Source organism: Procambarus clarkii, chromosome 24, assembly GCF_040958095.1.
Source record: "Procambarus clarkii isolate CNS0578487 chromosome 24, FALCON_Pclarkii_2.0, whole genome shotgun sequence".
In the NCBI taxonomy this organism is placed as follows: domain Eukaryota; kingdom Metazoa; phylum Arthropoda; class Malacostraca; order Decapoda; family Cambaridae; genus Procambarus; species Procambarus clarkii.
The window spans coordinates 11,943,528-11,968,828 of NC_091173.1; the positions used below are offsets into that span (position 1 = coordinate 11,943,528).

At 45.0% G+C, this 25,301-nt stretch overlaps 16 non-coding genes across 16 annotated transcripts; 3 read left to right on the forward strand and 13 right to left on the reverse strand.

The window, feature by feature from the left end:
- Positions 1-7,350: 7,350 nt before the first annotated feature.
- Positions 7,351-7,422, reverse strand: TRNAP-UGG (transfer RNA proline (anticodon UGG)). The gene has a single exon. It is a non-coding gene; the product is annotated as a tRNA-Pro (tRNA).
- Positions 7,423-7,497: 75 nt separating this feature from the next.
- On the reverse strand, positions 7,498-7,569 carry TRNAP-AGG (transfer RNA proline (anticodon AGG)). The gene has a single exon. It is a non-coding gene; the product is annotated as a tRNA-Pro (tRNA).
- A 9,296-nt stretch (positions 7,570-16,865) lies between these two features.
- TRNAP-UGG (transfer RNA proline (anticodon UGG)) lies at positions 16,866-16,937 on the reverse strand. The gene has a single exon. It is a non-coding gene; the product is annotated as a tRNA-Pro (tRNA).
- An 80-nt stretch (positions 16,938-17,017) lies between these two features.
- On the reverse strand, positions 17,018-17,089 carry TRNAP-AGG (transfer RNA proline (anticodon AGG)). Its single transcript has one exon. It is a non-coding gene; the product is annotated as a tRNA-Pro (tRNA).
- A 90-nt stretch (positions 17,090-17,179) lies between these two features.
- Positions 17,180-17,251, reverse strand: TRNAP-CGG (transfer RNA proline (anticodon CGG)). The gene has a single exon. It is a non-coding gene; the product is annotated as a tRNA-Pro (tRNA).
- Positions 17,252-17,344: 93 nt separating this feature from the next.
- Positions 17,345-17,416, reverse strand: TRNAP-CGG (transfer RNA proline (anticodon CGG)). Its single transcript has one exon. It is a non-coding gene; the product is annotated as a tRNA-Pro (tRNA).
- Positions 17,417-17,500: 84 nt separating this feature from the next.
- TRNAP-AGG (transfer RNA proline (anticodon AGG)) lies at positions 17,501-17,572 on the reverse strand. Its single transcript has one exon. It is a non-coding gene; the product is annotated as a tRNA-Pro (tRNA).
- A 1,402-nt stretch (positions 17,573-18,974) lies between these two features.
- Positions 18,975-19,046, reverse strand: TRNAP-UGG (transfer RNA proline (anticodon UGG)). The gene has a single exon. It is a non-coding gene; the product is annotated as a tRNA-Pro (tRNA).
- A 93-nt stretch (positions 19,047-19,139) lies between these two features.
- On the reverse strand, positions 19,140-19,211 carry TRNAP-CGG (transfer RNA proline (anticodon CGG)). Its single transcript has one exon. It is a non-coding gene; the product is annotated as a tRNA-Pro (tRNA).
- Positions 19,212-19,295: 84 nt separating this feature from the next.
- On the reverse strand, positions 19,296-19,367 carry TRNAP-AGG (transfer RNA proline (anticodon AGG)). The gene has a single exon. It is a non-coding gene; the product is annotated as a tRNA-Pro (tRNA).
- A 1,402-nt stretch (positions 19,368-20,769) lies between these two features.
- TRNAP-UGG (transfer RNA proline (anticodon UGG)) lies at positions 20,770-20,841 on the reverse strand. Its single transcript has one exon. It is a non-coding gene; the product is annotated as a tRNA-Pro (tRNA).
- A 2,535-nt stretch (positions 20,842-23,376) lies between these two features.
- TRNAP-UGG (transfer RNA proline (anticodon UGG)) lies at positions 23,377-23,448 on the forward strand. The gene has a single exon. It is a non-coding gene; the product is annotated as a tRNA-Pro (tRNA).
- Positions 23,449-23,530: 82 nt separating this feature from the next.
- TRNAP-AGG (transfer RNA proline (anticodon AGG)) lies at positions 23,531-23,602 on the forward strand. The gene has a single exon. It is a non-coding gene; the product is annotated as a tRNA-Pro (tRNA).
- Positions 23,603-23,679: 77 nt separating this feature from the next.
- Positions 23,680-23,751, forward strand: TRNAP-UGG (transfer RNA proline (anticodon UGG)). Its single transcript has one exon. It is a non-coding gene; the product is annotated as a tRNA-Pro (tRNA).
- Positions 23,752-24,680: 929 nt separating this feature from the next.
- TRNAP-UGG (transfer RNA proline (anticodon UGG)) lies at positions 24,681-24,752 on the reverse strand. The gene has a single exon. It is a non-coding gene; the product is annotated as a tRNA-Pro (tRNA).
- A 71-nt stretch (positions 24,753-24,823) lies between these two features.
- Positions 24,824-24,895, reverse strand: TRNAP-AGG (transfer RNA proline (anticodon AGG)). The gene has a single exon. It is a non-coding gene; the product is annotated as a tRNA-Pro (tRNA).
- Between the last annotated feature and the right edge of the window lie 406 nt (positions 24,896-25,301).

Below are 25,301 nucleotides of genomic sequence, written 5' to 3' on the forward strand. Positions count from 1 at the left end.
AAATTGTTTAACATAAAACACTTGCTTACAGCAACAATGCCGAGCCCTCAATATAGATATTTACAGTGGATTTACAAACCCCTTACGAGTTTCTAATGCATTCAAATGGTTACATAGAGGTTAGTCATAGTGTCTAATAAATATATTTGTGAAATAATCGAGTAGGGTCCAAGTCCTGAGAAAATTGTCACGACTTTATATCATCGCTACTCTCTAAGTAAACCCAGCCAAACGCAACCCAACCCAATCCAACTTAACACAACTAAAAAGAGATAAAAATTTTGTTTTATAAACAGAATATACAGTGTGTGAGGTCCTATATTTTAGCCCGGTTCTGGTCTTCGGTCTTACTGGAAATAGTCAGCTCAGAGCCTGATCGAGCCCTGCCAATATTTACACAGCCATGTGGACAGTTTACAATGGCTGTCAACATCGCACGGAGGAATGAAGTGATTTTCCGATAGTTTCAACCTGGTTGTTTGACTCTTGAATGTTTCAGGTCAGAGGTTTGATTTTAGGTGTTTCAGCACTGATGTTTTTACTTCAATAATCCAGTCTTGATGTTTAAACCTGGATACTTCTACCCTAGCAAGTTGAAGTGAATATCTGCGCCCAGCAATGAGACGAGTGCTGTCGGGTGTTGGGTGCATGTAGGTCCCACCACTCCCCCAGCACTTTTAAACAGTTGCTGGTTGAGTGGTTACACCACTGGAGTGCCGGGGTCATGGAGACCCACCATGGCTGTCCGGGTTCGATTCCTTCAAGGGGTCAAGAATTTTCGTATGTATTAGTAATTGAGATACTAATTTCGTCGTATATATATTGCAGATTTATGACATTGTAAAGACATAAGTACATTGCATGACATACAGGTAAATAATTGAGAATATAAGCCTCGGGCAAGTTTTATATCAATTGCATGAAGCACTTGGACATTGTTTAGCAATTGTTATAAGCTCTAAATCCGCTCTCTGCTTCTTATACAACTCCCCGCTATTCCTCCTGCTTCCTGCATGACTTCACGTATTGTCTCTACATGACGTCCAAGCGCGATAAATTTCGGGGAGAGAGAGAGAGAGAGAGAGAAACAGACAGACAGACAGACAGACAGACAGACAGACAGACAGACAGATGGAAGGGAGGGTGTGTGTGTTGGTGGATTATATAAAAAAAAGAGACGGATTGCCTTTAAATTTCCCTTCGTCTAGAAAATTGCAGTTTCCAGATACAAAAACCTTCTCCATTGCGTGACAATCTTTCCCACTGTTGTTGTTGGTGCTTTCCTCCCTCGCTATAGTGACTCACCAGCGTATAGCCACACCCGAGTGTATAACCATACACTGGTGTATTGCCACACTCCCATGGACGGCTACGGAATGTGGTTCTCCACTGAGTTTAAAACACAAGTTATTAGCTGTTTTATGTCCTATCCGGCGAGCGGAGGTGACGTCACGCTGAAGGGGAGGTGACGTCACGCTGAAGGGGAGGTGACGTCACGCTGAAGGGGAAGACGTACACTTGTTCACGCATATGTATGAATTAAATGTGTGATTCACACACTTGGGTCTGACGTCAGCCTGAGTTAAGGCGTGCCATTCCAACAAACATGAAGCTGACGTCTACTAAACGTACCGGATTTCCTACCAAACGTTCAATATTTTCGACGTCACATTGTTTCAGTTACATCTTTTGAGAGAGAGAGAGAGAGAGAGAGAGAGAGAGAGAGAGAGAGAGAGAGAGAGAGAGAGAGAGAGAGAGAGAGAGAGAGAGAGAGAGAGAGAGAGAGAGAGTTAATCTCGGGTAATATATGGTCGACAACATGGCTTTAGAAAAGATCATTCTGCTACTGATCTCTCCTCTTCTGGTCCAAATCTCTCCACTAAGTGGCACCAGTCACTCGCCCAGTGACTGATAGCAACACAGTTGCTCCAAGAGCAACAGTGTTGTTGCACTGGACATTGCAGGCGTCATTGATCGGGTATGACACTCTGGATTCCTAGCAAAACGTCAAGCATTAGGTACCTCAGGCTCCATTTTACAGCTAATAAAGGACTACCTTCAAGAGCGGACTCTAAGAGTGGTCATGAATGAGGTATAACCGGAGAGGTATACTCAATTGGTGCCAGTATACCAGAGGGAAATGTACTTGGACCTTTGTTATAGAATGTCTACTACAATCATCTGTTACACCTCACTCCTGGAGCTCAGGCCTATGTTGATGAGTGTACGCCAACCTTCACATATGGACAAGAAGAAATACCAACTGCTACGACGGTCATTAATGGACTTTGTCCTATGTTTATAAGGACGGGTTGGATGACGTATATATTTACTTCAGCCAGTCCTCCAAACAAAGACCCAAAAGTTATTCCATGCACCCGCCAAACCCCCCTATTTATGAATGAAAAACTGTTTTAACACGACTCACAACTGCTGACGTTCGAACATATCCGGAACAAGTGTTTCACTGACGAATTTTGTTCGAATCACAACGCTATAAATGCTTCACCCACGTACTACAAATACAAATAATCGCCAACAGAACCTAAACACCTAACCTAACCTAACCTATGCCTATATATGCACAATATGCTAATATATTATAATATTAATTTATACTTGAGAAAATTCCCGTTTTGAATGAACAGCATGTTAAAATTTATAAATGCGTCTGTGGGGTCGACCCCTGGATGGAATGGACTTGAGTCGAGGACGAGATTGATTTACTTTTATCGAGCAGTGCTTTGTTTACAGCCTCTGCTCGAGTCGTACCTCTATAATTGCTTCATCCACGTACTGCAAATACCAATAATGGCCAACAGAACCAAACCTAACCTAGGCCTATCTATTCAGCACATTCCAGCACGTAATATTATTACTATATATTTTAGAATACATTTTGAATACACACTACGTTAAAATACGTCTCAACTAGGGTGCCGCCTGGCCCAGCCTATCCTGAGGACAAGCCGCAGCCAAACGCAAATAATTGACAACAAATTCTAAACGCCTAATCTAACCTACACCTAAATATGTAAATATATGATAGTGTTAATTTATATATTTATCTTTATGATGGGCTGAATTATTTTTAAAACTAAATAATATAATAATGTCAGCTCTGTGGGTTTTTTCTGTTACGAAACATTCAGTATTGAAACAATTAAAACTACCATTTTACTTACATTACAAATTAGCTGTTTGCAAAGAATTTTGTTTTGTTGATCATAATGATATAATGGCAAAATATTTATATTGATTTAGTTAGAAATAATTAAAAAAAAAAGTTTAATATCAAACGTCGTATTTAGAATCATGTTGCCTCCACCTACTAATGTCAATTGTTATATATATATTTATTTTTTGAGGCTTGAGAAAAATGAAGGGCAGAACGTTATACAAATTAAATAATGAACTTTTATTATGCATACTATTAAACTGCATATTTGTTAAATTATTCAAATAATAATAATAATAAATTTAGCAACAAGCGAATACTGCAAAAATAAATTCCTCGTATGTTATGTTCCAATATTTAACCCCCTCTCCCCCCCCCCCGCCAAACAAAATACCGCATTTTCCACCAAATTTAACTGAAAACTTGTACACACACACTAATTTCCCACAAGTATCTGTGTGATTACACGTAAAACATTAATATAATAATAATAATAATAACTAACAAAGATTTAGATGCTTGCTTTAGTACAGAAGAATTAGAGTTTTCCAAAGACAATGGTGCTCCCCGGGGTCCACTCGCCCCTCAGTACCCACTCTGAGGCGCGGACGGACCGGGGCGCTAAAGTTTACTCTGGCTGTTAAAACCAGTTTAAAAAAAGCTATTTTCATGGCTCCTGCATAAAAAAAAACTAAAGTGATACGTCATTAGTGAGTCTTCGTGTGGCAGAAATATAAGAACACTCGCTATCGCACCAAAATTACATGAAACAAATCGAAAAATAATAATCGTGTGACGCTAGGCTGTATGTGGTTAGGAAATTGGTGTAAAAATGGTCTCCTTTTCCCTGCAGTTTGGGAGACATTGATAGACACATTGCGGTAGATAAGACGACCCCAGACTGTGGCTCTGTGGCACGGAGAATTACGATATTACGCATGTTTCCTTCAGTCTATCGAGTACCCATGATTCCCCCAGGGGGAATTACGCATGATTCTCCCCCCCCCCCACGTCAACAGTTATGGGTGACGACCATCCCCCCCACGTCATCAACCATGGATGGTGACCATCCACCCCACGTCATCAACCATGGGTGGCGACCATCCACCCCACGTCATCAACCATGGGTGGCGACCATCCCCCCCACGTCATCAACCATGGATGGTGACCATCCACCCCACGTCATCAACCATGGGTGGCGACCATCCACCCCACGTCATCAACCATGGATAGTGACCAACCACCCCACGTCATCAACCATGGATGGTGACCAACCACCCCACGTCATCAACCATGGATGGTGACCAACCACCCCACGTCATCAACCATGGGTGGCGACCATCCACCCCACGTCAACACTCCTTGGCCTTCAGCGCCATGTCAAGCAGGTATTATTCAAATTTTGTCACTTTACAAAATATTTTATTTACCTTTTTAATTGTCAGGTTATCCTTGTAAGCTTTACAAAATCAGTAAACCGTATTCACTGTTAACGTAACTGAAAGTTAGAACGTACTCGAGACGCTGGCAACCGTAACAAGGGCCTTCGGTGGTTCCCCCTGTTAACCACTAAAGCCAACCTAGCCTCCTAAAATTGATAGTACCTACAGGATCGAACGTTTGAACTAGACTGTTGTTCCCTACTAAAGGTACACGTCCTGTACTTGCGGAGTGCTAAAGGGTACCTAAACACTTACCGTGTGGATGATTGACATGACGGTAAATCCTCGCTATACTTAAAAAACAAATAAAAAGTACTTAAAAAAACGGTTGGTATACTCTCTAAAATCAGATATTATGTTCCAAACTCTGCTCTCCTCTCATTATACTACGCGCTAATCTATCCCTATTAAGATTGCAGGCGAGGAGTCGCAATAACGTGGCTGAAATATGTTGAGCAAACCACACACTAGAAATAGAAAGTGAAGGGACGACGACGTTTCGGTCCGTCCTGGATCATATTCACATTCGACTTGAGAATGGTCCAGGACGGACCGAAACGTCGTCGTCCCTTCACTTTCTAGTGTGTGGTTTGGTCAGCACTTAACACTTTTGCTCACCCCGCGCGCCACCCCTCGACAGGGCGATATGGGCCCCAGCGTGTCACTGAAGCGCGCGTTAATTCCGAAAAGTGTATACTCTCTTCAACTTTGTCACCTCAATTCTCCTTCTACGAGAATAAATTTGGTATCATTGTGTTCGCAATAAAATTCTCTACAGCACTAAATGCATATAAACTCCAAAAGCCCGGCTAATTACCCGCAGCAAACAGAGAAAGTGCGAACGAGTTACCCGGGAGCGCGCAAACGGGATAAAATGTTTTCACTATTTTCACTCTGGTCACCTCAATTTTTGTCCTAGGTCTTTCATTTTGGTCTCAATGGGTTCGTAATAAAATTCTCTAGAGGAACATTAGCATATAAAAAAAAACACCTGGTCACGCTCCAACCGCCGACGAGTTGAAGACGGGCCACACGTTAGCCGTGAGTGAGCGCTCAGAGGCCTTCCTACTACACTCCCAATTCCCACCCTTTTCAAGCCTTTCTTTCGCAATTTTCTTCCTGGAAGGGCCTTGTTCATGATTACTATCCATCGTGGAGTAAGCGTAGATAGTTTCTAAAGCCGCAGTAAGAAATATAGCCACGGAAAATAGCCGAAATGTTCACACGTTTGAGATGCGAGGGGAGACGACATTGGTCACAACAGTGGAGCAAAGACAATGGGCCCACGGCGTGTGCCAAGCCGCCTGAGGGCCACGAGGCTCAACAAAGGAAATGGGAAGACATCGGCGCACATTTTAAAACCAGTCCCCAAAAAATCGGATACAAACCTGATTTTTGGCGAATTTTTAAAGTGGATGACGCAATGCTGCGTCATCCCCGGCATTACCGCCAGTAAACGGATGACGCAATGCTGCGTCATCCCCGAGCGAAAGTGTTAAGATTCTCTCTAGCGTAGACTTGAACATTATTTCCGCGGCATAAACCGGGTCTTTGTGTTCAGAGTAGTACGGTACAGTGATATTTGCAAACATTTCTTGTTCGGGTTGCGATAAATGCTAATTTAACAAAGGCTTTAACCACTGTGCTTCTAATATATATATCTAGCATTGACTAGCTTAGATTTGTTCGGGTTTGGTGCCTTCTTTTGTTGTTAACAAAATTTAATAAATTTCACTGATTTCATTGAAGATAAAAACACAGCATAGCGTAAAATGAAACAATAAATAACAAAATAGTGAAAATATAGAATTTTTTAAGAGCGATTAGCAAGCATAACATGAAAACATAAGAGTGCTATTGGTCCAAAGAAGACGTGCTCTATTTACCCCAAACTGTTTTCTCGTGTCCTATTTACACCCTATTGTATTCATTCGTGTAGTCAATGTATCACATCCTATTTACATCCAATTGTGTTTCATTCGTGTAGCCTATGTATCACGCCCTATTTACACCCAATTGGTTCATATAGCCTATGTATCTCACCCCTATTTACACCCAATTGTATTTCATTCGTGTAGCCTATGTATCTCACCTTAGATACACCCCAATTGTGTTCACACGCACAGCCAGTGTTTCAGAGTTTCTTGGCTTACAATGAGTTAGTGAAATAGTTTGCCACAAGACTGGTCGTTGAATTAAGAGGACTCGCCTACGAGAACGGGGTAGTGTCAGATCGTACATATGACGGTTTTTCAAAGTATGTTTTCTGATTGTCAAAACCGTATATATCGTTAGGTTAATATGTATTAGCTAAGTTAGGCTCGGCTAGGTTAGTTTGGGTTGTGTTAGCTTAGGTAAAGTTAGATATGTTTTAAAATCTGTTGGGGAAATGCAAATCAATCTTGTGCATGATGTTTGGTATCAAAGAGAACTAGTCCTCACCACGCTTGAGACATTGAAAATAGGCGACATGATTGCGACATATAAGATTCTCAGATACAATAATAAAGTGGATATACAAATAACATATACAATAGGCTGAGAGAGTTTGGTTGGAAACAAACACTCACGCGAGTGAATTGTTGGCGTCAAGAAGCTAAATATTTGTTTTTGCTATTAAGATAAAGGCTAATTTTATCAATATGGTGTTAAAGCAGGGCTAATGGCATCTCCCTTCAGAAGCTCACTCGGAATAAATTATGTTTATAATTTGAAAAAAAAAAAATGTTCGGGCCTGTCCGGGATTTGAACCCGGGACCTCCTGCACCCAAAGCAGGAATCATACCCCTAGACCAACAGGCCGCTGGAGGATATGATTCGGTTTTTACAATGCTCTTTACTACCACTGAACAAGATTCAGTTGGAAAAAATGTTTCCGGGCCTGTCCGGGAGTTGAACCCGGGACCTCTCGCACCCTAAGCGAGAATCATACCCCTAGACCAACAGGCCGCTGCTAGAAACTGCTTTGTCAGTTATACAAAAGTTTCTCATCTACAAATAAGAAGTGGTAGTTCGAAATAAAAATTGAGCTAGGGGTTCATCTGAGGATTTGAACCCGGGACCTACGCATAGAAGCAGGAACCAAACCCCCTAGACAAATCCCAAGCTCGGTCTTAATAAGTAGTTATATTGTTTTCTTTATCGTCTTTATACTAGTATTAAGACTTACCTTTTGCCGGGTGCAGGTATAATGGCTGATCAATTAAAACACTCGGTTTATTATCACAATAAAGCCTGTCGGATTAACTGACAACTTAAGAGAACTTTGTTAATGATGAATACCTGCGTGTTGTCAAGTGACAGCTGTGTGGAGGGCCCCCCCACCCCCCGTGGTGAGCCCCACCACCACCCCCCGTGGTGAGAAACTATGCCACCTCTGCCAAGTTTTATTTATTTATTTATTTATATACAAGAAGATACACTGGGTTTGTGAGAATACATAGCATAGTACAGTATTTACTATGTAAAGCCACTAGTACGCGCAGCGTTTCGGGCAGGTCCTTAATCTAACAGATAATTTTAAGTAGGTAAATTCTATCAGAATTAATAAAATGATAAAATTAATAAAGTGACCAAGATCTATGGAGCTCCCTCCGCTCCATAGTTCTTCATTCTGGAATATGATTTCATATTGCTCATGTGCATTAGAAGATTCACCACACCCTACATAAAACTACACCGTATTTTACGAGTGCTATATTTTAATAACTCAAGAACACGCACGTACAGAGGTTCCGTATCCCAACATCAGTAATATACCGAACACCCTGGTCGTGAGTGTGTGTTTGTTTACATCCTTTTGAATTGTATATTACGAGCGAACCAATCAACGCGTGGTGATGAAGAGGAGGCCTATCTCTCTCCTGATCTGCACTGAGGGCATTCAAGCGAGCGGCGCCTCCGGGCCCCAGGGGAATGAATATCTATACCGTGTTTACCTCCCTGCCCGGTGACACAGCGACGACTCCTATTAACTCTTTCATTATTTACCTTGTTGAAACTAGATGATGAAGTCTCGACGTGCTACCCTGTGTTTGTATATGCTGCCTGGTAGACCACAGAGTTGGCCAGGTGTTTCAATAGATGGTCTCACGTGCCGTATGACTGCATGGGGCCCTGTATTGGTTTGGGAGCCCAACGTTGGTATTGTGTAGTGGTGTGCGTTTGTGCATGCGCTAATATTTTGTTTTTGGTATATAATATTTCATTGTGTCCGGGGACAGGTAGCCAGTTTATACATGCATGTTAGGCTTATATCGATTACAGTGAATCACAGTGTCAAGACAGTGACAGTAATCTTGACAAGACACAGTCAAGACAAGAAGACAGTGACAGACTGGCTATCACTGTCTTTCCCCATGTGTCTGAGTCATCCACACCTCCACCCACACCTTGTCCTCAGGAGTCCAACTCCACACCTGCACATTCCCCCTCTTTAATATTCCTATTGTCCACCTGTTATTGAGAGGCGCCTTTGTGACCCGAGGGGTCAGACCCTCCCCCAAGACTCGCCTCCTACAAGGTAAACAATGAATACATTGATGCTTATGTTTGTTTCACTTGGGCCACTTGGACAATGTACTCTTATGGTCTCAGAGGGTTAGAGAGCGGCAGGCGAAGAGAAAAGTTTGGAAATGGGAAATATTGGGTGAGTTAAGACGAGGAGGCGGGCTGTCCGCCTTGCTGACACGATGTGTGTGTGTGTTGGCGGCTATGTTGGCTGCTTACTCTCTGTTGTGAGGGAGCTGGGAGTCTGTGTGAGGTTCTTCACCCACGTCCCCAGAAGACAACCAATCCCCCACACAATCAACCAACCAATCCCCGGCAATCAACCAAAAAAAAAAAACTCATCCCCGGCAATCAACCACTCAGTCCTCACTAACCCCTCCCAAACAACCAACCAACCAACCACGCAAATCAATCAACTAACTAACCATCTGCCACCATCCTTCCTACCACCACCACCACCACCACCACCAACAACAACCTACCACCACCCACCAGCCATACCACAACACAACTGACATGAGGTGGCAGAAGTTTTCCTGGACCCGGTAATCAAGTTGAGCAAATTTAGGGCTGGCAGGAACAGAGCGTGATTAAAGGTGGGATGTTGTCCGCCTCCCCGACCCTCTCTCTCACGCTCCAGACCTCTCCGAGGGCCCCCACTAGCTCGACGCAGTGGGAACGAGATCGACCACTCCATCACAAATGCAACGTGTTGGTAAAGCACCCCCTATATTGACGTTTTCCGTGAATAATGGCGTCGGTAGGCTGTATAGGTGGGTTCTTTGGGTGTGAATGGTTCTAGTTATGCAAAATGGTTGGATGTAAGTCCTGGGAAGAGGAGGAGTGTTTTAAGAGCCCTCGGTCCAGGGCTCTCAAGAAGCACCCTTCTTGAGAGGGCTCTCAAGGGCTCTCAAGAAGAGCCCTTCTTGAGAGTCATACTTACCCACATCCAGCATGAAGGACCTGTTAGGGAGTATTATACCTTAGGATGTAAATACATTTGTGTATTATTTTGGTTAAATTTGAGGACGTCTACACCTGGGCAACGCCTCACCATATTCTACATTGTACGTATAATGTGAAGCAAATTTGTAGTCACATTCCTCCTGCCTCCGAAGATGTTGTTGAGAGCTTCAGCGAAATTTGTTCGTTAGCAATACGTGTCAAGACAATTCAAATAACATAGTGAACTTTTGGAGTTAGTTTCAACTTAAGAAGTGATCAAGAACGTCTATATATATATAAATTAGAATGTTTATCTGTTTGATGGAGGGTGGAGGCCCGACGCTTGAGGTTACCCTCACCCAACTTTCTAAGATGGAACATGTTGGGTAGGGGAGTGTCATAGGCCAGTCGGTTTCGGCCTAAGCTAAGTGTTTAAAGAAATATTAACATTTATATTGACACATGCGATTGTTATGAATTAAATTCTGAAATAATGGTTGTGCTTCCCCTAGAATTGTTTGGCGTTTCAGTGTTTTGTAACTAATTTTGTTGAAAGAGTGGGAGGAAGGGGGAGAAAAGTGAGGTGGACGAGGGGAGAAAGAGAAAGTGACGAGGGCACGAAGTGGGGGAAGAGACCCGGGAGCCGCCGGGTATTTCTTCTAGTATGAAATATAAATAATTTTTGTGCAAGAATTGAAGACATCCGCTACATGTAACTCTCGGCATGTAGCGGTTGTGTGTGTGTTATGGGGGTCCATGTGGTGTTGTGTGTGTGTTAGTGGGTCCATGTGGTGTTGTGTGTGTGTTAGGGGGGTCCATGTGGTGTTGTGTGTGTGTGTTAGTGGGTCCATGTGGTGTTGTGTGTGTGTGTTAGTGGGTCCATGTGGTGTTGTGTGTGTGTGTTAGTGGGTCCATGTGGTGTTGTGTGTGTGTGTTAGGGGGTCCATGTGGTGTTGTGTGTGTGTGTTAGTGGGTCCATGTGGTGTTGTGTGTGTGTGTTAGTGGGTCCATGTGGTGTTGTGTGTGTGTGTTAGGGGGGGTCCATGTGGTGTTGTGTGTGTGTGTTAGGGGGGTCCATGTGGTGGTGTGTGTGTGTGTTAGTGGGTCCATGTGGTGTTGTGTGTGTGTGCTAGGGGGCGCCAAGGGGGTGTTGTGTTAGGGGGGGCGCCAAGGGGGTGTTGTGTTAGGGGGGCGCCAAGGGGGTGTTGTGTTAGGGGGGGCCACAAATGATAATGAAGGAAGCGTTATATCTGTAATCACTGTACACCTTAAGGAAGCCATTGTATCCCACTGGCTCACTTCTGCTTATTTAGGTTTGAGGTTATTTGTACGTTCGTAAACTTACTTACCTGTAAGCGTTCCAACTCATGCTCCTGGGCCCCGCCTCGCTGGTCAGCCCGTCCTCCTAAGGTTTCTCAACGTCAAGAAAACGATCAGTGTAAAGTGTCCTCTTCAAATCTACCAGAGGACCCGAAACAGAACACGGAACAGTACGTCACTTTCACCAGCCGCTTCCATTTTCTAGTACGACCATTCGTGGCCTCGTGTAACGCATACGAGCGAAAAGCGACGTTCTCTGAAGGAGGAACGGGTTAATTGCGCTGGTATAGTTTTCTTGGGGCAGCTTCTCCGTTTTCTTTGAACAGCATAGTGCGTCGTATCTAATTTGTAACTCTGTACGGAGTTTGTCTCCTTCTTATTAAGTTCATTTTGGTTCGTTATTATCTGGGTTAGTGTTTCGAATGGCCCAGTTTGTATCTACAGTTTATCACGCACCTTTATTTTCGCCTTTTGCAAACTATCATTGTAAAGTGGATCTATGCCTGTCGGTACCCTGTATGTAGTGATCATGTCCCATATAGTTATTTTCTTATCGCGTGTTCATTGGCTTATTTTGGTATAGAATGGATTGAAATAGGAGGAAGAGAGGAAGCTTTTTACCATATAGTATCGCCTGACGATCCTTATATAGATTCTCACCTTGAGCACGACACCGAGTACAGCGTCGTTAACAACATTTGGCGTCAAGGAACTCGTTGTCCTCCTCGAGAACGACCTCGACCGACTCGGGGACATCCTTGGCGTCGTCTCCCGCCTCCGGGGCCTTGTAGCAAATCTCTGCGTTTGTGTGAGCCTCCATTTTCCTCCTGAGGTGGAGCCAGTAGCAGCGGCAGCAGACAATACCCGCTACCAGGTAGCAGAGGGAGAAGAGAGCCCCCGCAAGGTAGAGGAAGCTCTCCCATCCCATGCCCCCTTCGAGGGGGTCGTCACCCGCAGTCAGGGTCCCGTCGGTGATGTTTTGCCGCGCCCTATCAGCGCCAGAGCCCTCGCCCATGCTGGTCTGTGGTGACCCCCGTTTTGAACTCTGTCGTTGGTGAAGTAATGTCACGCTCAAAACGACCGTCAACTTTAGTTAATCACTTTTGGGTTTTTTCCTTGTCATTTTGGCTGGTTTTTGGTTAATACTTGGATGGTTGGAGAGGCAGTGTTGAGCACTCCTAGGGTGTGGGTGGTGGCACTCCTAGGGTGTAGGTGGTGGCACTCCCTGTGTGTAGGTGGTGGCACTCCTAGGGTGTGGGTGTAGGTGGTGGCACTCCTAGGGTGTAGGTGGTGGCACTCCTAGGGTGTAGGTGGTGGCACTCCCTGTGTGTAGGTGGTGGCACTCCTAGGGTGGGGTGTGGGTGGTGGCACTCCTAGGGTGTGGGTGTAGGTGGTAGCACTCCTAGGGTGTGGGTGTAGGTGGTGGCACTCCTAGGGTGTGGGTGTAGGTGGTGGCACTCCTAGGGTGTGGGTGTAGGTGGTGGCACTCCTAGGGTGTGGGTGTAGGTGGTGGCACTCCTAGGGTGTGGGTGTAGGTGGTGGCACTCCTAGGGTGTGGGTGTAAGTGGTGGCACTCCTAGGGTGTGGGTGTAGGTGGTGGCACTCCTAGGTATGGGTGTAGGTGGTGGCACTCCTAGGGTTTGGGTGTAGGTGGTGGCACTCCTAGTGTTTGGGTGTAGGTGGTGGCACTCCTAGGGTGTGGGTGTAGGTGGTGGCACTCCTAGGGTGTGGGTGTAGACGGTAGCACTCCTAGGGTGGAGGTGGTGGCACTCCTAGGGTGTGGGTGTAGACGGTGGCACTCCTAGGGTGTAGGTGGTGGCACTCCTGGGGTGTGGGTGTAGATGGTGGCACTCCTGGGGTGTGGGTGTAGACGGTCACACTCCCAGGGTGTGGGTGTAGACGCTGGCACTCCCAGAGTGTGGGTGTAGACGCTGGCACTCCCAGGGTGTGGGTGTAGACGCTGGCACTCCCAGAGTGTGGGTGTAGACGGTGGTACTCCCAGAGTGTGGGTGTAGACGCTGGCACTCCTAGGGTGTAGACGTTGGCACTCCCAGGGTGTGGGTGTAGACGCTGGCACTCCCAGAGTGTGGGTGTAGACGCTGGCACTCCTAGGGTGTAGACGTTGGCACTCCCAGGGTGTGGGTGTAGACGCTGGCACTCCCAGAGTGTGGGTGTAGACGCTGGCACTCCTAGGGTGTAGACGCTGGCACTCCCAGGGTGTGGGTGTAGACGGTGGCACTCTGACGGTGGTGAGGAAGACACTAAATAGTACGCCAGGCAGGGGACAAAATAGGGAACGCGCCTAGTCGCGCGCAAACCTCCCACCTCTCTCCCTCCCTCCCTCCCTATCCTTCCTCCTCTCTTTCAGTACCTTCTGCCTCCCTCTCTTCCTCCACCCCCCCACCCACCCCTCCACTTTCTCCCTACCCCTCCTTATTTCCCCCGTACTTTCCCCTGGCAGTACTCCTCAAACCAGCAGAAATAATTCTTCAAACTTTCATTAAAGGACAACGTGAAACCCCAACACTGGCAACTATATTTAAAATAAACCTTACTATCTCGTCTAGACACCATTTGGTCACCATTTGGTCTGGGAGACATCTCCCGTCACGCAGGGTGCAGTTGCGCCTCCACAGATCTCCAGTATCATCTTTTGATACTGGTAATGGCTCAAAAGGGCCACCACTTACGGGCTATTCATGCCCGTGCCACCTCTTGGGTGGCTTAATCTTCATCAATCATCAATCAATCAATCTCGTCTAGAACAAAAGCTGGCGTCGCCTTTCGCTAGGCTGCCACCTGTACGCGCCTCACTGAACCCGTACGTTTATTCCCAACAAATATTAACGACGTAACTGCAACGTTATTCCGTCTCAACGTATTTGTGAACGTCTCCACAACGAACGGTTGGGGATGAGGCCACTTGGGCCATTTGACTCTGGAATATCAAGCGTAAGTAGAATTGTCACGGTAGATTCTATATTTTAACATTAAATTGATGGCGGTGTGTCCACAGGGACGTTCGTCAATAGGGATTCCACGTCTAAGAGACGCTACCATACCGTCAAGTTTAGTGGTCTTCACTACGTCGACCACTATACTTGGTCGTCGACGTACTAGACCACTAAACTTGGTCAGTCGTCCGGTCGGTGTCGGGTAAATGTAGTATTTACTGACGCCTTTTGTCGCGTGTTGTGACGCCGCGGCGCAGTGTGCTGGGTATGTGCTAAACCGGTGTCCATTGGCGGCATTATTGAGTCATCTATGGAAGGGAGGGAGGATTGGGAAGGAGGGAAGATTGGGAAGGAGGGAGGATTGGTAGGGATGGAAGATTGGGAAAGAGAGAGGGTTGATTGGGAGGGAGCGATGGAGGATTGGGAAGAAACGATTGGGAGACGTTTGAAAGAGAGCGATGGAGGGGGGCGGGGGTTGGGAAGGAGGGATGGAGGCAGGATTGGGGGAGGGAGGACACATCACACACACACACACACACACACACACACACACACACACACACACACACACACACACACACACACACACACACGCATGGTTTCGAACCCCGTCCCTTCTAAACACGACACAGGAGCTCAACCCCTCAGCCACTAGTAGCACATAATAAAGTGATCGAATTCTCCCGATTAATTTATCCAATGAAGACAGAAGAAAAAGAGGTGATATGATCACTACATACAAAATAGTAACAGGAATTGATAAAATCGACAGGGAAGATTTCCTGAGACCTGGCACTTCAAGAACAAGAGGTCATAGATTTAAACTAGCTAAACACAGATGCCGAAGAAATATAAGAAAATTCACCTTCGCAAATAGAGTGGTAGACGGTTGGAACAAGTTAAGTGAGAAGGTGGTGGAGGCCAAGACCGTCAGTAGTTTCAAAGCGTTATATGGCAAAGAGTGCTGGGAAGACGGGACACCACGAGCGTAGCTCTCATCCTGTAACTACACTTAGGTAATTACACACAAGGGGCACACGCACTAGGGGACACAGGTGGAAACTGAGTGCCCAAATGAGCCACAGAGATATTAGAAAGAACTTTTTTAGTGTCAGAGTGGTTGACAAATGGAATGCATTAGGAAGTGATGTGGTGGAGGCTGACTCCATACACAGTTTCAAGTGTAGATATGATAAAGCCCAGTAGGCTCAGGACCCTATACACCTGTTGATTGACGGTTGAGAGGCGGGACCAAAGAGCCAGACCTCAACCCCCGCAAGCACAACTAGGTGAGTTCAACTAGGTAAGTACACACACACATCCTAACCCCACACATATCCCAACCCCGCAGACACATCCCCCCCCCACCCCCAAACACATCCCCCCCAACCAGACACTTCCCCTCCCCCCCCCCCCCCCCCCCCACGCGCACATTTTCAAGTGCAAGTGCGGCTCGCCTTTCAAGTCGTTGCCATACTGGGGGAAAAAACCGGGCCGGCGGTCGCTTACCTCCCGTGACGTGGCATCCACTACCTGCGTTTTCTGTTGGGTTAAAAAAAAAGTTTCACTCGCTTATTTTCTTTTCAATATTTGATAGAATTCGTAGCCAATAGTACTTAATGCTATTTTCTGTGTTAAATGAAGTATAACTAATCTAATTTTTGAGTGATTTTTTTGTTTAATTTGTATTAATGCAGATTGAAGGGACTTTGGCAAAGTCTTGGTCTCGTATGTTTTTTAGGGGTGGAGGAACCATATAATTTATTTATTTTGGTTAGCCTTAAAAAAAACTCAACACGTAAGTTTTCTCTAAAATTACAAGCCTTGCTACACAAACGCACACTCCCCCCCCTTCCTCCCTCACCCCCCCTCTCTCTCTCTCTCTCTCTCTCTCTCTCTCTCTCTCTCTCTCTCTCTCTCTCTCTCTCTCTCTCTCTCTCTCTCTCTCTCTCTCTCTCTCAACTGCAACAGTGATCCCTAGTGTATTCTGTTCAACGGTTGCAATAGACTGTAAACACCATGGTAAATTTGTTGTTATATGAGGTATGAATATGAGAGGAACCTGTTGTCCAGGTGGGTGGAGGGTTCCAGGGTTCGAATCCCGTTTTCAGAGTGTATATTTTGAGTGTATGAATTTGCAATTGACGTTTCTCTGCATGTGATGTACAAATTTTATTCATATAAATGTTGAGATGTTTTTATTTAACTCTTAATTCTGTTATTGTTTAATAAGTATAATACTAATACTAATGGTTATGAACCATTAGGTCATTATATATGCATCTAAGGTGCATATAGGCCTACATGTAATTATAATGGTACTCAACACTTATGCACAGAAACACAGATTCAAACACGTCAGTATTGCTTTGTTTACACAACATACTAACACAAATCATTCTCTCTCTCTCTCTCGGGTGGAGACTAAGAAGTCGAAATATTGATATCTACATTACCAAGCACTCGATCACCTACACCAACACGATTTGGTAAAATATGTAATTACAAAAACTACTTGGGCCTGTCCGGGATTTGAACCCGGGACCTCCTGCACCCAAAGCAGGAATCATACCCCTAGACCAACAGGCCGCTATGAACTTATGTTCAGTTTAGTGAATTTGTTCTAATTTTTTTTTAAGAGTAAGGTTTCTAAGGAGAAAATGATATGAGGGCCTGTCCGGGAGTTGAACCCGGGACCTCTCGCACCCTAAGCGAGAATCATACCCCTAGACCAACAGGCCACTGAAGAGCTAGGGTTCATTAAAGGTTCACTATTTTACCGCCCCGCGGATCAAGAGATGGATGATAGCCCTTGATTTTAAAATAGCCACGGGCCTGTCCGGGAGTTGAACCCGGGACCTCTCGCACCCGAAGCGAGAATCATACCCCTAGACCAACAGGCCGCTGGTGATGAGCAGGTTAATACATTAAGTGCATCTTTCATTTTTCCACAACTATCAAGCTGAACCCCGGCTCAGAGAACTCAAAATACACTCGGGCCTGTCCGGGAGTTGAACCCGGGACCTCTCGCACCCGAAGCGAGAATCATACCCCTAGACCAACAGGCCACACAATCTCTGGACTCTGTATACATTTTATAAACACTCTCACGTATTTCTACACGAAACAAATTCCACTTCAAAACGCATACCGGGCCTGTCCGGGAGTTGAACCCGGGACCTCTCGCACCCTAAGCGAGAATCATACCCCTAGACCAACAGGCCGCTGGAGGACGAGGTGCATTTCAGTGATGATAGTTTTCTGTTCAAGACCACATGAGTTTCCCCTGGGTATTTTATGACCTTATATTGTCAGTTTGGTCATTGAGTTTGTGTGATATTGACTTCGTCCGATTGTTGACCAATTTAACACTCGCTATATTGACATGCGGGATTGTTCGGTCATGCGTATGGACATTCACTCTTTGATGATTAGTGATTTTGGCCAGGTATTGATTGACACAGTTGATGACCTTGTATTATCAATCACAGCTGGTTGACCACGTATCCACAGTCACTGTTGTCCACGTATCCACAGTCACTGTTGACCACGTATCCACAGTCACTGTTGACCACGTATCCACAGTCACTGTTGACCACGTATCCACAGTCACTGTTGGCCACGTATCCTCAGTCACTGTTGACCACGTATCCTCAGTCACTGTTGACCACGTATCCACAGTCACTGTTGACCACGTATCCACAGTCACTGTTGACCACGTATCCACAGTCACTGTTGACCACGTATCCACAGTCACTGTTGACCACGTATCCACAGTCACTGTTGACTACGTATCCACAGTCACTGTTGACCACGTATCCACAGTCACTGTTGACCACGTATCCTCAGTCACTGTTGACCACGTATCTTCAGTCACTGTTGACCACGTATCTTCAGTCACTGTTGACCACGTATCTTCAGTCACTGTTGACCACGTATCTTCAGTCACTGTTGACCACGTATCTTCAGTCACTGTTGACCACGTATCTTCAGTCACTGTTGACCACGTATCTTCAGTCACTGTTGACCACGTATCTTCAGTCACTGTTGACCACGTATCCTCAGTCACTGTTGACCACGTATCCTCAGTCACTGTTGACCACGTATCCAGTCACTGTTGACCACGTGTCTTCAGTCACTGTTGACCACGTATCCTCAGTCACTGTTGACCACGTATCCTCAGTCTCTGTTGACCACGTATCCACAGTCACTGTTGACCACGTATCCACAGTCACTGTTGACCACGTATCCTCAGTCACTGTTGACCACGTATCCTCACTGTTGACCACGTATCCACAGTCACTGTTGACCACGTATCCAGTCACTGTTGACCACGTATCCACAGTCACTGTTGACCAGATTGTGAAGATATATATTGCGGGAACTCAATATTTTAGCCCTTGGAGGAGAGAAGGAAAACGGGGGACATGATCACCACATAGGGGGTACACAGGTGGAAGATTAATCTCTGGCAGACTTTGTACAAACTCATTCTAGCTCTCACATGTAATTGACTGGCTTGAATTTTCAGCCTGTTTGTCAGGTTTGGAATACAGGTTTGGAATACAGGTTTGGAATACAGGTTTGTCTGCTGTAATATGAGCTTCTCCTCACAAAAAGAAGCTCGGGCCTGTCCGGGATTTGAACCCGGGACCTCCTGCACCCAAAGCAGGAATCATACCCCTAGACCAACAGGCCGCTGGTGATGAGCAGGTTAATACATTAAGTGCATCTTTCATTTTTCCACAACTATCAAGCTGAACCCCGGCTCAGAGAACTCAAAATACACTCGGGCCTGTCCGGGAGTTGAACCCGGGACCTCTCGCACCCGAAGCGAGAATCATACCCCTAGACCAACAGGCCACACAATCTCTGGACTCTGTATACATTTTATAAACACTCTCACGTATTTCTACACGAAACAAATTCCACTTCAAAACGCATACCGGGCCTGTCCGGGAGTTGAACCCGGGACCTCTCGCACCCTAAGCGAGAATCATACCCCTAGACCAACAGGCCGCTGGAGGACGAGGTGCATTTCAGTGATGATAGTTTTCTGTTCAAGACCACATGAGTTTCCCCTGGGTATTTTATGACCTTATATTGTCAGTTTGGTCATTGAGTTTGTGTGATATTGACTTCGTCCGATTGTTGACCAATTTAACACTCGCTATATTGACATGCGGGATTGTTCGGTCATGCGTATGGACATTCACTCTTTGATGATTAGTGATTTTGGCCAGGTATTGATTGACACAGTTGATGACCTTGTATTATCAATCACAGCTGGTTGACCACGTATCCACAGTCACTGTTGTCCACGTATCCACAGTCACTGTTGACCACGTATCCACAGTCACTGTTGACCACGTATCCACAGTCACTGTTGACCACGTATCCACAGTCACTGTTGGCCACGTATCCTCAGTCACTGTTGACCACGTATCCTCAGTCACTGTTGACCACGTATCCACAGTCACTGTTGACCACGTATCCACAGTCACTGTTGACCACGTATCCACAGTCACTGTTGACCACGTATCCACAGTCACTGTTGACCACGTATCCACAGTCACTGTTGACTACGTATCCACAGTCACTGTTGACCACGTATCCACAGTCACTGTTGACCACGTATCCTCAGTCACTGTTGACCACGTATCTTCAGTCACTGTTGACCACGTATCTTCAGTCACTGTTGACCACGTATCTTCAGTCACTGTTGACCACGTATCTTCAGTCACTGTTGACCACGTATCTTCAGTCACTGTTGACCACGTATCTTCAGTCACTGTTGACCACGTATCTTCAGTCACTGTTGACCACGTATCTTCAGTCACTGTTGACCACGTATCCTCAGTCACTGTTGACCACGTATCCTCAGTCACTGTTGACCACGTATCCAGTCACTGTTGACCACGTGTCTTCAGTCACTGTTGACCACGTATCCTCAGTCACTGTTGACCACGTATCCTCAGTCTCTGTTGACCACGTATCCACAGTCACTGTTGACCACGTATCCACAGTCACTGTTGACCACGTATCCTCAGTCACTGTTGACCACGTATCCTCACTGTTGACCACGTATCCACAGTCACTGTTGACCACGTATCCAGTCACTGTTGACCACGTATCCACAGTCACTGTTGACCAGATTGTGAAGATATATATTGCGGGAACTCAATATTTTAGCCCTTGGAGGAGAGAAGGAAAACGGGGGACATGATCACCACATAGGGGGTACACAGGTGGAAGATTAATCTCTGGCAGACTTTGTACAAACTCATTCTAGCTCTCACATGTAATTGACTGGCTTGAATTTTCAGCCTGTTTGTCAGGTTTGGAATACAGGTTTGGAATACAGGTTTGGAATACAGGTTTGTCTGCTGTAATATGAGCTTCTCCTCACAAAAAGAAGCTCGGGCCTGTCCGGGATTTGAACCCGGGACCTCCTGCACCCAAAGCAGGAATCATACCCCTAGACCAACAGGCCGCTATGTTAGGCTGTTCGGTAAGGTAAAGATTAGTTTTTAAAATATTTAAGGAAGAGGAACTGTTTACCTATCATTGGGTATGGGAGCGTGAGCGCCCTTTAGATCTGGTGTGGGACTACGGGAACTGAACCTGACGTCGCTGGAAGTAAGAAGAGTAAGGGGAGACATGATCACCACATAGAAGATTTTCAGAGGAATTAATAGAATAGATATAGACTCAATGCAAGTGATCTATGTCGACATGCAGGTTCTTGTCATATTTTTTCCTCTGAGGTTGAAGGTGGAAGTGATTAAAGCAACGCCGTGTGGGTTTGGGCCGTGTACTCACCTAGTTGTGCTTGCAGGGATTGAGTTTCGGCTCTTTGGTCCCGCCTCTCAACTGTCAATCAACTGGTGTACAGGTTCCTGAGCCTACTGGGCTCTTATCATATCTACATTTGAAACTGTGTATGGAGTCAGCCTCCACCACATCACTGCCTAATGCATTCTATTTGTTAACTACTCTGACACAGAAATAATTCGTTCTAATGTGTCTGTGGCTAATTTGGGTACTCGGTTTCCACCTGTGTCCCCTTGTGCGTGTATCACGTGCGTTAAACTGTCTTTATCTTTTCTATTAATTCTTCTGAGACTCTTGTATGTGGTGATCATGTCTCCCTTTTAACCTCCCCTTACCCTTCTTATTATCGGCGACGTGAGGTTCAGTTCCCGTAGTCTCTCCTTGTAGTTCATACCTCACAGCTTGAGGACCAGTTTGGTTGCATACCTTTGAACCTTCATCAATTTAGCTTTGTGCTTGAACTGATACAGACTCCGTGCTGAAGCTGCATACTCCAGCATTAGTCTGACATATGTGGTATATAAGATCCTAAATGATTCCTTACACCATTTTGCAAAGGCAATTCTTATGTTGGCCAACCTCGCATATGCTGCTGATGATATCCTCTTGATGTGGGCTTCAGGCTACAGCTCTGGTGTGAAATCAACTCTCAGGTCTTTTTCTCCCTGATTCTTGAGATTTCATCTCCCAACTGGTAACTTGTATCCGGTCTCCTGCTCCCTACACCAGCTATATTCATTCCATTTCCTAGGGTTAAAATCTAAAAGTCATTTGTCGGATCATTCCTTTAGTTTGTTCAGGTCATCTTTTAGCCTCATGCTGTCTTAATCCTTCACACAATTTTAGCTTCGTCAGGAAACATTGAGAGGACTGAGCATATATCCTTTGGAAGATCAATTATGTATATCAGAAACAGGTCTGATTACAGAGCCCTGTGGGACTCCGCGAGTGACATATTACGCCATCCTGGGACTTCACCCTCTCACAGTAATTCTCTGCTTCCTATTGCTTAGGTACTCCCTTATCCATGACCTTATACTGACAGTTACAATGTCACACTGGTGGATGTTTTTTAAGTCCGTTTTTTTAAGTCCGTTTATATATATATATATATATATATATATATATATATATATATATATATATATATATATATATATATATATATAATGTGTTGTACCTAGTAGCCAGAATGCAGTACTTGGCCTACTATGCAAGGCCCGATTTGCGTAATAAGCCAAGTTTTCTTGAATTTACATATTTTTCATTTTTTTTCTTATGAAATGATAAAGCTATCCATTTCATTATGTATGAGTTATTTTGTTTATATTTGAGTGGAAATTAATATAGATATATGACCGAATCCAACCAACTCTACCTAACCTAACCTATCTTAACCCCAACCTAAACCAACTCAACTAAGTCAATAATTTATGTTCCTAATATAGTAATAATTGAAATAAATTAACTGGAAACAATTTATTGAAAATAAAGAAAATCAATCGGCCTATTAGGCAAATCGGGCCTTGCATAGTAGGCCGAGAAGTGCGTTCTGGGTACTAGGTACGACATATATAACCTAAAAGGGGTACCATCTCTGGTGCAAGTGTAGGGACCCATAGCCTCGGAGAAGAAAATAAAGAGTACTCAGGGAAAACCTTGTGGATCCTCACTGAACACTTTGATATTTTCTTCTACCACCTCTTTTCTTTTGGTATGTGTGTGTATATATATCTAACTTTATTTTAAAATTTCATTACACAAAAAAGGGTTACAACATTGGTTACATGCAAGGTACAAGACAGCTTGTCACAAGTTGTAGAGCTCCTCCAGCTCCTCAGATGGCGGGCAGGAACCATGGATGCAGTGAGCATTTCCTCTCTGGATCGCCACACTAAGGCGCTGAAAGAGAAAACTGGCAGCTCTAGGGTCTCTAGTTGTTTCAATTAGCTTGGACCCCAACTCCTTCAAAAAACTTGCAGCACTTTTACCCCAGGCAGCGTGCACATTGTTCAATGATCTACTACTCAATGCTGTTCGTACACCTTGACTTGATGAAATAATGCCACGATGTGAGGTTGCTGGAGGTCCCCAGATCTACTCCCAAATAAGAACTGTTCTCTTTTTTTTTAATAAAAATCCATATATGTCGGAAATAAATAAGACTAAAAGAAACTAAACAGGATTCTTCAGTGGCCTGTTGGTCTAGGGGTATGATTCCTGCTTTGGGTGCAGGAGGTCCCGGGTTCAAATCCCGGACAGGCCCGAAATACTTTTATCTATGAAATTTTATCTCGTATAGGGGCAGAAGAAAAACCTTTATATCTAACTTAGATATTAGCATCAGTGGCCTGTTGGTCTAGGGGTATGATTCTCGCTTAGGGTGCGAGAGGTCCCGGGTTCAACTCCCGGACAGGCCCGTGGCTATTTTTCACATTTGAGCGCTTGTATACCGGATGTAAAGAGCACTATAAAAAACTAAATCTATTTTCCCAGCGGCCTGTTGGTCTAGGGGTATGATTCCTGCTTTGGGTGCAGGAGGTCCCGGGTTCAAATCCCGGACAGGCCCAAGTAGTTTTGCATACTGAAAACACAACATATTCAGAGTGATCTCCCGCAGGAAGGGACACTTCTCCTGCCACTGAACTTTCACGCCTTCTCTCTCCACATCCAAATCATCTTCCAAGAATTTCAACGCCACATCCCTCTTCCTCCCACATCCTTTTCAAGCTCTTTGGACAACAAAGTGAAGGACCCCTCAGGCCTACCTTATTTAACAACTCATTCTCCAAAAATGAGAGTACATATAGCGACTATAGAGTATATCTAGAAAACGTTGACTTTTGCAAACAGAAAGTACCTCATTTTGGTATATTTGGAAGAGGTTCGAGGAAGAGTGTAACAATTTAAATCTTAGGCCTATTATAGTACATATTTAGTACATATGTGGACTCTTACACTAACGATTTCGTTTCGTATGCTATAATTATTGTTATTATGGCATAGTTCAGATTTTGGACATAAACTTAGTGGCCGCTCTATAGACTCATTTTTGGGGTTCTTGCTCTCTCTCTCTCTCCCACTCTCTTGCGGAAGCTCACTCGAAATGAGTTGCGTTTGTAGCTTGATTGATTGTTACAGCCAGCTAGTTTATTGTACACCCTCAAACTCATCCAGTAAGCGGTAGTTAATTACGCACCTCATACTCATCCTGTGGGCGGTAGTTGTACACGCCATGATTGGGCATTTGTACCCAAGCGATTGGGCATTTGTACCCAAGCGCTTGGGCATTGGTACAAGCGTTTTCTTTGACAGTTCATTGAGATAAATAATGTATCTACTAACTGATAACATCATCCCATGCTCCCGATTTTTTGTGTGTCAAGTTTGAAGCTCCCAACTTGAAAGCGTTGCAACGTTCACAACTCACCTAACCTATTGTGGTCTATGATCATATGACTGAGATTGAGTTGTGCTGATAGTGTTAAGAAAACACTCGGGCCTGTCCGGGATTTGAACCCGGGACCTCCTGCACCCAAAGCAGGAATCATACCCCTAGACCAACAGGCCACTGAGTATGAAGGTTCAGTTTTATGTAGTGTTCTTCCAGTTCGTAAGGTTCAGACGAGAAAAGATGATCAGGGCCTGTCCGGGAGTTGAACCCGGGACCTCTCGCACCCTAAGCGAGAATCATACCCCTAGACCAACAGGCCTCTGGCCCAGAGGTTGTAGTTAGATTTATACATTTTGTCTTTGGCATACAAGGAGGTGAAGATTATTAGTGACTTGAGTGTTGTATAAGTACAGTGGCGTTGAGGACAGGGAGAGACATATGATGACAACATTCATTCACTTCACCCTGGGTGAACCACTCGCCTGGGTGAGTAGCACAGCTATACTCTGTATACCATCTCGTATATCAAGACATTATAGTTTTGTTCCAAATCCACGTGGTCAAATCCTTCAGCGTTCAAAATCCGCCGGCTTCCTGTCCTCGTTGAGGTCACTGAGAAATTATGTCCTTGAGGTAAATATGGCGTCTGTCTGGTAAATGGGAATACACAGACGGTTTGGACAGAAATGGTTGGACATGTTTTCTTTTACCTAATGCCGCTGTTC